This window comes from Palaemon carinicauda, chromosome 25, assembly GCF_036898095.1.
Source record: "Palaemon carinicauda isolate YSFRI2023 chromosome 25, ASM3689809v2, whole genome shotgun sequence".
NCBI classification, from domain to species: Eukaryota; Metazoa; Arthropoda; class Malacostraca; order Decapoda; family Palaemonidae; genus Palaemon; species Palaemon carinicauda.
Genome location: NC_090749.1, coordinates 17,388,630 through 17,401,529, shown reverse-complemented (window position 1 = coordinate 17,401,529; position 12,900 = coordinate 17,388,630). Strand labels below are relative to the sequence as shown.

Sequence of the window (12,900 nt, the reverse complement as noted above, 5' to 3'; positions counted from 1 at the left end):
AACCCTGCTTAGCACTTGGGTTATCATTCACAAGAATTTTGATCAATTCCAGTCTCTGTCCATCCTCATAACCTATTACAGAAGAAACGTTTTCCTTCACTACATAGAAATTAAGTTTATACTGCTTTCCTTTCCTTTCACACATTAGAGTTTTAATTCCAATAGTCTTGATTGTTTTATTATTAAACACTTTCAGTTTGATGCTATTACCAATATCTAACTTATCATTGCCAATCAAATGCTTCAATTCTCTAACACTCAAAACATTGCACGTAGCACCGGAATCAATCTGAAAATTTATTTCTTGCTGATTTACAGTCATGGTTACATACTGCTTTCTTTCATGAGACATAGAAATGTTTCCTATCAATTCATTTATTGTGCTAATTTGCTGAAGGTCACTATCACTGTCCTCATTCTCTTCACAAGTTTTCACTTTTTCAGAGTTCCAATTAGTATTACACTGTTTAGCATAATGATTCTTTCTCTTACATTTGGCACACACTTGACCATATGCTAGGAGCATCCTAATTTTATGAGTCCTGCCACAATACCTGCAATCTTTTATTTCCTTGGCACAATTGTACTTAGGCTTAATTTGAGGATTTGTGTACTTATATTTCTTCTTCCACACAACATTAACTTCCTCTTCTTCAGTATTGCTACTAGTCATCTGCTGCTTTTGCTGAATTCGCATTTCATAATTTTTTACAAAATTCACAGCCCTTTCCAAGGTCATTGGCTTTGTATCCATCTGCACATGATCAAGTAATTTCTCCCTAGCCTTACCATCATGTAAATTGAGGATGAATTGATCCCTGATCATTTCTTCTTCATTATCATAATTGCAAGTTTTGCATAGAATTCTTAACTGAGTTATGAATTGGTCACAACTTTCATTAGATTCTTGTTTCTGCTTGAGATATTTGTATCTTTCCATGATTATATTTGATCTGGGACTGCATTCTGCATCAAATTTCCTTAATACTATATCTATCTTATATTTATCTCCATCTGCATCCCATGACAGTGTATTATATTTCTCAACCCCTAATTCTCCTATAACATGCAAGAATGTTGCTACCCTTCATCTGTCAGCTTCATTATCTAAGCCTATGGTAATTTCATAGTTAATAAAAGCTTCTTTAAATTTCTTCCATTTGAGGGCTACATTAGTACTTACACTAAAGTCCATAGGACTCGGTGGAGTTAGCTGTACATTCATATTTATGGTACAAAACTACCTTAATTATGATGAGAAAAAAAAAAACTTATCCCACTGGGAAAAATCATGCACGTCGGCAAAGGCGTAGCCTAGGACATCAACAAACTGGTCTGTAACTTGTAAGTTGTCACTTACCTTCATTTCTTCTTTAATCCAGCTTATATGTAGATAAGAACCACTCCTGACACCATGTTATGGGTTCTGATTGATAAGCTGAGGGTAATTAACCTTAGTTTATTATACAAGTTATACAGCAAGTTATACAGCATTGCCGAGCCAACATGTGTAGAGCAGGGGAGAATGCGGAAGACCGTGTGGTCACTTGACTTACCCAAACATAAACAACAGATATCATTTACAAACTTAGACAGCGTACCAAACAATATTCACACACTGATTACATATGAAATCCTGACCTCAACATTCACATATTGTTACAATGGGATCTATAAAGGCTTATTCAGAGTCTGATGACAGTTGTGCTATTGGAAACGTCTCTGCCTAGCAATCTGCTGGACTGGGATTTGAGACCTGCTTAGACTCGGTAGTTTCTTGTATTGTCTGAAAAGTCACCATCATTGTGAGCTAATGATGGGGTGTTTGGGGAGCCTATAGGTCTACCTGCTGAGTCATTAATAGCCACTGCCTGGCCTTCCCCATTCCTAGCTTGAGTAGGAAGGGTCTTAATATGGGCACTAATCATAAATATATAAGGTCAGTCTCCAGGGCATTGTCCTACACGCTAGGGCATTGTCACTGTTCCTTGTCTTTGCCATTCATGACCAGCCTTTAAACATTTAAGAGAGGATATGTATGTTTTCCCTCTCGCTATAAATCTTCACGAGAGATATTTATGTCTTCTCTTTCGAGTATTGTACCAACCGTGTGTCACGCGATCGTACATAGTTCATTTCGTGTATATATTATGCTTGTATCTTCGCTCTTCCCTTGCACTAAAAAGAGCCTGAATAAACATGTCGGTTTTTTCACCGGTAACGGTGTCGATTTTGATCATGATATATCTTGTTGACTTGAGCTTTTGTATATAAAGGAGAGTGTTCTATAATAGACACACTCAGTTGCTTTCATCCTGTCTTTGAGTCACAACCTTCTCTCGGCCCGTCACATTAAACTTCATGTTTGAAATCGACACCATTACCAGTGAGAAAAACAGACATGTTTATTCAGGCTCTTTTTAGTGCGAGGGAAGAGCGAAGATACAAGCATAATATATACACGAAATGAACCATGTCCGATCGTGTGACACACTTATTTAAGAAAGGTAATGAGTCAAGCAGCGAGAAGACATAAGCTGGAATGGTAACAGTATTAACATCTCCGCAAGTTTATTCTATTGCGTTTGGGGGCAAAATACATTAAGGAGTCACGGTTGGAATAGTTAAGTCTTGTCAACCCTTCAGTCAAGAGGGTTTTCAATAATATAAGATTGAATCAGGAAATTTAGAAGTGACCAATACATTGCAGATCAATCAACATGATCACCGTCTTTTTAAAATTCTGATTATGTTTTCTATAACTATTTATGTAAATTTTTATTATATCTTCTACAAAATATAGAGATTCTCATTTAGAATTATTAAAAATAATTATAATAAAAAAGCAAATCTTAAAAAGTTGAATAGCTTAAAATTTTTCGAAAACACATCATTATGATGATAAAATATCTTGCCCTCAGACCAAAACTCGTGAGGAATTTGCGTAATATTGGAAGTTCACTGAGATTGGAGGAAGCCTTTCCTGCTCCATCAGTAATCAATAAGTAAAGAAACTGAATGATAGAATATAGGAGTGAAAACTTTATTCTAGTTGACTATAATGAAGATTTATTAATGCAGTTCTCTCTAGATTTTGCAGAAAATAGAAGAACTCGCAACACAGTTTTCTTTTGATTTCTGTCTTCACTTTCGAAGGAGACTAAAAGAAATCTAATACTATGTCATTCCTTTATCTAAGTCCATATGTTAATGAATGTTGCATTTTTAATCCTTCTTATTCTATAATGACCTTTGGTCTTTTGCTAATCTGCTCATTCTTCAACATAATAATAACAATAAGAATAGGGAAGTGGGGAATATGGGGAAAGGAAGAGTACCCCTGGATACAATCTGGTTTATAGCTCAAAGGCAGGTACTCGGGATGGGAAAGATTAAGGAAATAGGGAGAAAGAGAAGTAGAGGAGAAGAATAAAAGAGAGGGGCAGACCCTCTTGCGATATTATGGAATTGGTATTATTTTCTTTTTTCTGAAATAAGATTTCATAAAAAAACAGTTATATTTACAAAAACTATCTCGGATTTTTAATATTACATTTAAAGGGAGAAAGAAAAGATAGCGGGTAGTGGAACACTTTGGCAATTATAAATTATTTTCTTCCTTATTTATAGTGGCCATTTAGTGAGAAAGAGAGAGAGAGAGAGAGAGAGAGAGAGAGAGAGAGAGAGAGAGAGAGAGAGATTATGGACAGCAAATGGTTCTGTTCTCTATTTTTGTTTTTTTCCGTAGGTTCTGAATGATGCTTATATAAGTACCAACAGTATTCTTGCAGCTCCAGGTAAAAAAATTCCAAAGAAAATCCTACGGTCTGGCATTCATCGGTTGTTACAGTCAACAATTCTAGGTAATCACACCTATAAATAGGTACAGACATGTTAGTAATTACAAGCTAGAATTAATGAGGTAAGTAAATTAACGAGTTTCTTGAACACAAATCAGTCTGTTTTAACATCCAGTGTTGCATAACCGTTTGGAAAAAAAAAACAATACAGTGACCCCTTTTACTAATCATTGATATTTTATATAGCTAAAACACACATTCCAGAGCTCAAAAACACCTTCAGGGTAGAACTTTCTGGCTAAAATGGCTTGGTTATCAATTTGCCTTGTTCGTTAAAGGATGCCACAAATATTACGCCTAGCACATCTCTTTGTCTATCAAATTAGGGACTTAATCATTCTCAAAAATGGCCAGTTTTCTAGTTTTATGGATGACATGACCAAATGCTCAGTAGTATCCTCTTCCTTCCTACACAAAACACAAAGGGTATCCTTATCATTTCTGTTTCTATAATTTTCTTTTAATTCTCGCACATTTAACCTTGTTTTCATAAATAGTACTGTCGCATAAAGGCCAAGTTCACCTATGCAGTCTCTTCTGCCATTACTACTCAAAAACCTCAGTTTGGTCATCTCTGCTTTTCTTGCTTCTATTTTTCTTTCAATTTCATTTGCCTCTTCATTTTTGTTTCTTTTTTAAATTCTTGTTTTTTATACTTTCTTACTTCTTCAATTTTAATATAATATTCATTGTATATTTCTTTAATACTTTTTCCCCAACATTCCCCATATGTTTCTCTTATTTGATCTTCCACTACTTTCTTAACTAGCCATTTGTCATCTGATGTTATGAGATAACATCACATTTTTCATACTGTATTCTATTTCTAACTGGCCTTATTCCTATTTCTGCTATTAGCCCCCAGTATGGTGTGGTAAAAACCTGTTTAAACACTCCTTTCATAATTTTGTACTGTTTACTCTCTAGTTCTTTCATTTCTTTTTCTTTTATTACACCCCATGTCTAAATATTTGCAAACATTGTAGGTACTACTACTGTCTCATAGATCTTTATTCTCACTAACAAAGCCAAATCTCCTACTCTGTTACTGTCTCCATACTTCCCAACTTCCTGTACCATGTAGCCTATTCTATTATTGCTTCCCTTTTGCTTATGCTGAGACTTTGGTTTCCTTTATCCTAGTACCACTCTCCTGATTATTTATATCCCTTAACTGTTTCTAACCATCAGAGTTTTTTAAAACCTCGTGCTTTTAGTTCAATGGTTGATTTGTTGTCGGTGGAAATTGGGAGAAACAAAAATCCATGAAAGGACTCATTCATATCTTATACATGCAAAACAATACATCTCTCAGAAGTGCAAAGAATGTACAGATGTAATTGCGTACGTTTGGTGGTACATATCTGTTTAAGCTTAATTCTAAAACTTTTTTTGTCTTATGGAGAGAAAGAATGAGTCGACAAACTGAAGAGATATGAGTTGAGAGAAAACTTAATCAGCATTTTGCTTCATCGCAACGATGTTGTCAACATATTTTATATCGTCTGGTCTTTGAGAAATAATAACAAGTGAAGCAGATGTCTGCATTGACATTAACAATGCCATGCTGTTATGAAACCCAAAAGAGGATATAGCATTTCCCATATTCGTTGTTAAAGCTTCCTTAACAACCAAGTAACGAAGCCAGATTTGGTTTACAGTGAACGCTATTATGTATTATTGTAATAATGTACAACATTGCATCATATTGCATTGATAAAACATGTTTAAGATTGTACATAACTGAAATAATGTATTTTGATATTAGGGTTCAAGCATTTATTGATTACCTCAAAGATAATATGTGATTTTTTCTACTTTTGTACAGCAGTAGGATTTAAGTCTTTTGAGAACGATGCTCTTATGTTTCTTATGAGGTTTTGGTTTTTGAGATTGTTTACGAGATGCTTGTCGCTCAGTTGGAAGTTGGTTGTTGGAAGCCCAGAGCCAAGAGCAATGTAGCCTCTTATTATACATTGAAGGGTTATGTATACACCTGCTTTTGATTCAACATATCAACAATAAAAAAATGACAATGCAGATGGGATACCCCTGGATAAGTACTAATAACTCTTCACTCATTCACAGGTGAGTAATATGCTGAAATCCATAAACAATCAACCAACATAAAATATAAAATTTGCATGACCCGATGACGAATACACGCAGAGATCATAGAGCAGCAGAAGAAAAATTTATTGTAAGAGAAGCAAAAGAAAAAGGCCTATGAGGATTTCCTATGCAGCCGACCAGAAGAATTTCATCAAACACTAGCAAACAAAACAAGAAAACAGAGTGAATTTTAAAGTTGTGTAGGATACAAAAAAGATAGGAAGTTACAAGGTGACTTTAGAACAGTAGCCTGCCCTATTCAAGGTATCAAGGTAAGCAGTCAAAATGCCTCTTGACATTGAACATCCTGAACGATTTAGCATCACAGCTGAATCCAATTCTGTTGCAACACGAGGGCAACAGTGGTGTGAGGAATTTAAGATTTATTTAGAAGTATTTGGGAATATGAAGGATGCTCAAAAGAAGGCATTATTACTTCATACAGCAGGTAGAGAATTTTGGGAAGTGTTTAGGACATTGCAGCATACAGATGACACAAGTGAAGCTGCAATTAAGGCTCTTACCATATATTTTGCTCCTCAGGTCAATAATTTTTTTGAAAGGTATCAATCTACAGCACAGGCATATCAGAAAGAAAAGTGAAGTTTAGATGCATTTATGACAAGACTAAAGAATTTAGCTGTTTCACATGAATTTCTAGAATTAGGAAATGTTATCATAGATTAAGTTATTGCATATTGCACATCACAAGAGCTGAGAAATAAATTATTGCAAGACAAAGTCATTGATAATAGGCAGAGCTTTATAAACCTCAAATAGGCAAAGTAACATAATAGGTAGTTCTACAATTAATAGAATGGAATATTCTAAAATTAGTACAATAGGTTCCAAATGGAAAAACAATGAGAATCAGAGAAGGAATATATTAAAGCCTAGTCATAGAAAGGTGCCTAACACTAATGTTCATAAATATCAGAATCAGGTCTATACACAGAAACAACAGGAAAAATCCAAGTGTTATAGGTGTGGTAAAACTGATCATCTTGCATACGAAACAAAGAAATACCCTGCTACTGGACAAACATGCCAAAATTGTAGAAAGATATGTCATTTTGCAACTGCTTGTAGATTCCCTAAACAGTACGCAATGAAAATAAATGCTACAGTTGATACTATTGGTCAAGAAATTAATGCGGAAAATGTTCATAATAATGAGGATAAGTCAGAAAATTACTTTGCGTTTCGCATAAATTCTGTCGATAAAAATACAAAGAAACATATCATGGTAGAAGTAATCATAAATGGTAAACCAATTTTGATGCAAGTTGACACAGCAGCCGATGTATCAATTATGTCTGAGAAAATAGCTAAAAGCATTCTTAATTTGTTATTAGAAGGTACAAATAGAGTTTTGAAAGGTTATAATGGTTTTGATATTCAGGTAATAGGTGATTCGAATGTAGAAGTATAGTACAAAGAAGAGAAATTAGAGAAAATGCCATTAACAGTAGTAAAAGGTAAAGGACAAACTTTGCTAGGTTTGGATTGGCTACTTACTTACTTACTTACTTACTTCCACTCCCAGGTAAGCTTTCAGCCTGTCAGTGAAATCAGTTGTCTTTTCCACTCAATTCTGTTTTCAAAAATTCCATCTCTTCTCAGCTGTACAATTGTTGGCATGTTGTTCTTTGTCAGAATCTCTTCAATTCCACCCCTCCAGCATTTACGTGGTCTACCTCTTGATTGGCTACAGTATTTGAATTTAGATGGCCCTAGTATTTTGAAGGTTACAGGTAGACAAGATGAACACAAAAAGGAAATGCCTGTGGATAATATCATATCAGAGTTTCAAGACGTATTTGAAGAGGAAGTAGGTTCAGTAAAGAACGCAAAGGCAATTTTACTTTTGAAACCTGACAGTGCTCCTAGATTTTGTGCTCCCAGAACAGTACCGTATTTATTGAAAAGTACAGATGAAACAGAAATCAGGAGATTAGAAAATGAAGGTTCATGGGAAAAGGTTACATATTCAGATTGGGCTACTCCATTGGTGCCTATTATGAAGGAAAATGGTCATGTTAGGTTATGTGGAGATTACAAAGTAACGTTGAATCCACAACTGAAAGTAGCTCAGCATCCATTACCAAATCCGAAAGACATGTTTGCAACTATGTCAGGATGAAATGTTTTTTCTAAGTTAGATTTAAGACAAGCATTTCAACAGCTTCCATGTATGAAAGTTCACAAGAATTATGTACAGTAAATACATCCTTAGGTTTGTTTAAGCCAAAGAGATTACCTTATGGAGTTGCAAGTACTCCAGCTATATTGCAACAAACTATGGGTAAGATTTTTTCAGGAATGCAAGGAGTATTCATTTTTATAGATGATATTTTAATTACTGGTAGAGACACAAGAGAACATAAAGAAAGATTGCGAAGAGTTCTGAAGAAATTTAAAGAACATATTAGGGTAAATAAGAGCAAGGGTATTTTAGAAGATGATTCAGTGGAATATATAGGTTTTGTAATTAATGGCAAAGGTATTCACAAAAATAAAGAGAAGATTGAAGCTGTACAATCAACAAAAGTACCAGAAAATGTTAAGGAATTACAATCATTTTTAGGTGTAGTACCATTTTATGGGAATTTTATTCAGAATTTTTCTACAATTGCACATCCATTGTATAATTTGTTGAATAAGGGTGTAGAATGGAAGTGGACAAAAGAGTGTCCGTAATCTTTTGAAAGAATCAAACAGGAAATAACATCACCCACATTCCTAGTACGTTATCTAATTGATTTACCATTTAAATTAGTATGTGATACATCAAACATAGGTTTAGGTGCAGTATTATCTCATGTAATTGCAGATGGAACAGAAAAACCAATTGCACTCACTTCTAAAGTATTGAACAAGGCAGAAAGGAATTACTCTCATATAGAAAAAGAAGGTTTAGCATTAGTGTATGGAGTTAAGAAATTTCACATTTATCTTTGTAGTAGGAAAATGTTCACACTTGTTACAGATCTTAAACCTTTATTAGCAATATTGGATCCAAAAGCAAGTTTACCTACGTTGGTAGCTGCAAGACTACAGCGTCAGTTGGGCAATTACGTTAGCCGCGTACCACTATGATATAGAATACCGTCCAGCATCAAAGATGGGTAATGCCGATGCTTTATCTAGATTACCAGTAGACAAAGCTCCAGAAGAGTATGATGACAGTGTTCTGTTAATTTCTGTATATGATGAATGGGTACATCATATAGCACACAGTACCGAGAGAGACCCAGTACTTAGTAAGGTTTTAGAGAGTTTAATGATAGGTAAGGACTTATGTGGAAAAGAGGAAAATTGTAGACCCTATAAAGATATATAGTATGAACTGAGTGTAACACAAGGAATAGTGATGAGATGTTCAAGTGTAGTTATTCCTAATTCACTGAGGAATAAGGTTTTGTCTGAAATGCATGCAGATCACCAAGGTATTGTAAGATCAAGGTCAATTGCAAGAACATTTGTATGGTGGCCAGGTGTAGATAAAGATGTGGAATCTTATATAAGGAATTGTATGAATTGTGTTATGCAAAAGAACAATCCTCATTTTGCTAGAATGCACCTATGGGAGTTACCCAGGTATCCATGGCAAAGAGTGCATATAAATATTGCAGGTCCTTTTTTAAATTATTTGTTTATGATTGTAGTAGATGCTTAAATTAAGATGTCAGAAGTCATCCCTATGAAAACAACAACGTCTTACGCCACAATAAAAGAGTTGATGCAAATCTTTTCTACAGAAAGAATTGTTAGAGATAATGGTCAACCATTTACCTCACAAGAGTTTAAAGAATTTTGTAATGTCAATGGAATAAAACACATTTTCAGCAACATTGTCATCCCTCTACCAAGGGAGAGGCTGAAAGGTTTTTTCAAACATCTAAGCACAATATAAAGTGTGGGAGAGCAAATTCAGGTAACATATTAAATCAAAGTTTTTATTGTTGAACAAGGCAGCACAGCACAACAGGCGTGGGGAGGAGAATCAGTGTAAGTTAGATTTGTTGTATCCAAGTTTGCTAAGTGATTTAGAAGAAAAAGGGTATAAACAAGTAGAAAATCTCCCAAAAGTATGAATTTTTTTTACCTTTATCTGATGTCATGGGAAGATCATACAACCCTCTAAAGAAGTAGGTACCAAGAGAGATTGTAAGAGAGATATGAAATTTACATTATGATGTTCAAGTTGGTGTAAATATTGTAAAACGTGATGTTGATCAATTACAGCCATTAAACAGAAATACAGTAGAGCAAACTTTCAGAAGTAGTTAGATCAAATGAGTCAAATATTAAACAAGATGCTCCAACATTGAATGTAGGATCAGAACCAATTCATGTACCAGTACAAGATGAGGTTAGAGTGCTTCCTAATAGGATTAATAGAGGAAAGCCCCCTGAGAGATTAGATTTATAAAGATTTATACAATGTCAAGTTAAGGGGGAGGATAATGTTTTTATTATTGTAATAATGTACTGTATTACCTCAAATGTTACGTCTATTGAGTGCAACATTGCATCATATTGCATTGATAAAACCTGTTTAAGATTATACATAACTGAAATAATGTATTTTGATATTAGGGTTCAAGCATTTATTGATTACCTCAAAGATAGGATGTGATTCTTTCTACTTCTGTAATGCAGTAGGATTTAAGTCTTTTGAGAGCGATGCTCTTATGTTTGTTATGAGGTTTTGGTTTTTGAGATTGTTTACGAGATACTTGACGCTCAGTTGGGAGTTGGTTGTTGGAAGCCCAGAGCCAAGAGCAATGTAGCCCTCTTAATATACATTAAAGGGTTATGTATACACCTGCGTTTGATTCAACATATCAACAATAAAAAATTGATAACGCAGATGGGATACCCCTGGATAATTACTAATAATTATTCACTCATTTAAAGGTGAGTAATATACTGAAATCACCAGAAAATCAACCAACTTAAATATAAAAAATGCGTTGGGCTGAAGTAATTTCTCTCTCTTTAAGAGGTGTCTCCCCTACACGCTCTAGTAGTGTCCAGATGTGCATTGCTGTAGCTGTACTCCTTCCCCGATTTCTGAGACGAGTCGGGGGTCGTTCGCGACCGAGTTTACCCTTCTAAGTTTGCATAATTATCAAAGTTATTACGTATTTTGAAATTGTCGTAGAATGGTGCAACTTGTATAGGTTATCAGTTGTGGAAAGTCTTGGTGGATTGTTTTGGCTACCATGTGCATGATTTTTTTTTTTAGTTAAAATGTCGTTCATCACCACGAGGACCATTTTTACCGCGATTGCCCCTTTTTCATTTTTTTTTCATTTTTTTGCCAAGTCATTTTTCCGTAAGATATTGCCAAATAGTGTCGTAAAACTTTTGCTTGTTTAGTGTTGGAAAGTGTGTCTAGATGATCTGGCTACCCATGCATGACTTTGTTTTTGTCAGATACGACGTAGTTATTGGTATATTGGGTATTTAACTGCGGTTACCAATTTCTGTTTTTTTTCAATATTTGTAAAAATTACTACGTAGTAAGGAATTGCCGTATATTATTCATTTTTTTTTTATGTTTATGTGTTAGAGAAAGTGTGCCTTGATGGTTGGGCTAACACGTGCATGTCTTTTTTTTTATCTGAGATGCCGTATATTAGAATGTCGGGCATTTTACCGCGAGTACCCCTTTTTCATTTTTTTTCATTTTTTTGCCAAGTCATTTTTCCGTAAGATATTGCGAAATAGTGTCGTAAAACTTTTGCTTTTTTAGTGTTGGAAAGTGTGTCTAGATGATCTGGCTACCCATGCGTGATTTTGTTTTTGTCAGATACGACGTAGTTATTGGTATATTGGGTATTTAACTGCGGTTACCAATTTCTGTTTTTTTTCAATATTTGTAAAAATTACTACGTAGTAAGGAATTGCCGTATATTATTCATTTTTTTTTCATGTTTATGTGTTAGAAAGTGTGCCTTGATGGTTGGGCTAACACGTGCATGTCTTTTTTTTATCTGAGATGCCGTATATTAGAATGTCGGGCATTTTACCGCGAGTACCCCTTTTTCATTTTTTTTAATTTTTTTGCCAAGTCATTTTTCCGTAAGATATTGCGAAATAGTGTCGTAAAACTTTTGCTTTTTTAGTGTTGGAAAGTGTGTCTAGATGATCTGGCTACCCATGCGTGATTTTGTTTTTGTCAGATACGACGTAGTTATTGGTATATTGGGTATTTAACTGCGGTTGCCAATTTCTGTTTTTTTTCAATATTTGTAAAAATTTACTACGTAGTAAGGAATTGCCGTATATTATTGATTTTTTTTTCATGTTTATGTGTTAGAAAGTGTGCCTTGATGGTTGGGCTAACACGTGCATGTCTTTTTTTTTTATCTGAGATGCCGTATATTAGAATGTTGGGCATTTTTCCGCGAGTGCCCCTTTTTATTTGTTTTACATTTTTTGGCTTAGTCATGTTACCGTAAGGAATTGGCAAGTAGTGTCGCAAAACTTATATTTTTATAGTGTTGGAAAGTGTTTCTAGATGATCTGGCTACCCATGCCTATTTTTTTTTTAGCCAGATATGGCGTATATATAAGTATGTGTTCGATTTTCCTGTGATTGCCCTTTTTTTCGTTTTTTCCCCATTTCTTTCAAAATTACTACGTACTAAGGAACTATCACAGAGTAATGATTCATTTATATGTTTATTTGTCGGAAAATGTGCCTTGATGGTTTGCCTAGCACGTGGCTGAATTTTTTTTTTTCTGAAATGCTGTATATTAGAATGGCCATTTTTCCACGAGTGCCCCTTTTTTATTTGTTTTGCATTTTTTTGCTTAGTCATGTTACCGTAAGGAATTGGCAAGTAGTGTCGCAAAACTTATAATTTTATAGTGTTGGAAAGTGTTTCTAGATGATCTGGCTACCCATGCCTAT

At 34.6% G+C, this 12,900-nt stretch overlaps 1 pseudogene; it reads left to right on the top strand.

Moving 5' to 3' along the window:
- The first annotated feature begins 7,080 nt into the window (after positions 1 to 7,080).
- The window catches only part of LOC137618900 (uncharacterized), an 8,533-nt pseudogene continuing 2,713 nt past the window's right edge, over positions 7,081 to 12,900 (top strand).